Consider the following 1,883-nt stretch of genomic DNA (forward strand, 5'->3'; position numbering starts at 1 on the left):
ATATTTTCACAAGAATCATCTTTAAATTGTGCAACTGTTCCCCCTATCAGCAACATCCAACTCATCCAGCTGGCAAATTGCTGTTGATTGTGTCAGTCTTCAAAGGCAATTAATGTTTTTCCTTACAGGCATCAGGAATATACTGAAAAAACAAAGTTGATTGTATTGTAGTTAAGGATATTGACAGATTATTTCTTTTTCTGGTTTTGCATTCTTTTAGCTGTCACAATTCAGCGCGGTTTCTTCCCATTCATCACTGCGCTTATGAAGTTCTCAGATAAATGTGAGCTTTTTTTTTAATGCATACTTCATGAAGTGTTATATTGTCCCAGGTGGCTACACTCTTATCTGCAGTCAGAAGGCTGTGGGTTCCATGTCCCATTCTAAGCAGTTAAGCACATAATCTGGGCTGACACTGCAATTGTGATAGGTGATGGCATTCAGGTGAAAAGTTAAGTCATTATTCAAATAGGCATAAAGGATCCCATTGCAATATTTGATTAAAATCAGTGGAACAGTCCTCGTACCCTGCTGAATAATCTTCCCTTATTAACCATCAACAAAAAAGTCTAATTTATTGTTTCAGAACTTTATTGTGTGGAAATTAGCTGCCAATTTGTCTATGCAGAACACTGAACTGAATTTTCCAACCCTTTGGAAATGAGACCAACTGAGGCAATTAGGCTAATTATGGATAATCTCTTGTGCTATAATCAAGTCTGGAGGGGTAAATAAATGTTACTGCTAAAGTTGGTTATAACACAGCTTGTGTTTCTTTTAAATGATTTCTCAATCCATTGTATTTAACCATGTAAAGCTGTATGACGTAGTGAGCAAGACAGATTTCCCATGTTAACAAAAACTAGTAGTTTTATTTAAAACTCAAGTGCAACGGTTATTAAAAGGTAAAGCCCATCCTGAATTCTGCAACAAATACACACACTGGAGTATGAATAAAAAGAAAACAAGGCATAGGGGAAAGGAGGAGACCAGGCCTAGGACAGAAACGGAAACATGAGAACAAGATGCCATATTTGAAAGGGCAAGCAACTGGAAGGGTGGGGTCGAGTCATAATATCGAAAAGGGTGACATGATAACCTTTCATGTTTTAGGAGTTTTACTGTAAACAAATGACTAAAAATATTATTAATGAAACAGCAATTTTGCAGGTAACTTGTACATTTACAGAAAGGAATGTTTGGACTTGCCACAGAATTACAGTCCTTACAGCAAATAGTAAACTAACAGTTCCTAGGAAGTCATATCGAACTTGAAATGTTAACTCTGAAGAGAGAAACATAAATGCTGCCAGACCTGCTGAGCTTCTCCAGCATTCTTTGTTTTGTTACTACCAGTGACTAATGGATTGTCTTGTTTCGCCAAGTAGTAACTATATCTAGATACTTCCCTCAGTTTTTCAGAGTTTGCCAAATCCACTGCCAGAAAATAAGCCCTTTTCAATGATTTTTCTTCTGCTCTGATGACAACAAGATAAATATCGAGGATTCCAAAGGATGACTGTGGAATGTTTCATTGACAAGAGACTAGCTTTGGCTTTGGCAGTTTATAAAAATATGTAACTTCTCTCTGCTGACCACATCAACTGCTGTTCCTTTCCTCCATCTTTTTTTCCTTTCATTCAAACATTTGGAGCCAGCAAGTCTATTTATTATTAGCAAAGCTACCTCAGTTCCCAGATGTCACAACTTTAATAACTTGATCAGCCATTACTTTGAGTAAGCCCAGGGTATTTGTTGGGCACAATTTGGAATAGTCACATATCTTTCATTTTAACCTCAGTTAAAACATGAAGATTGTACAAACCTGATAATTATAATAGTATTTGATAAACATATGAAAAACACCGAACAACAACAGATCG

General features: G+C 36.4%; 1 protein-coding gene across 1 annotated transcript in view; it reads right to left on the reverse strand.

Moving 5' to 3' along the window:
* Positions 1-1,883, reverse strand: part of ppfia2 (PTPRF interacting protein alpha 2) — a 349,413-nt gene continuing 347,530 nt past the window's right edge. Inside the window, exon 27 of the mRNA XM_048607917.1 lies at positions 1-142. The gene's annotated coding sequence lies outside the window, so the exon portion shown is untranslated. The remainder of the gene's footprint in view (positions 143-1,883) is intronic.

This window comes from Rhincodon typus, chromosome 18, assembly GCF_021869965.1.
Source record: "Rhincodon typus isolate 14 chromosome 18, sRhiTyp1.1, whole genome shotgun sequence".
NCBI lineage: Eukaryota > Metazoa > Chordata > Chondrichthyes > Orectolobiformes > Rhincodontidae > Rhincodon > Rhincodon typus.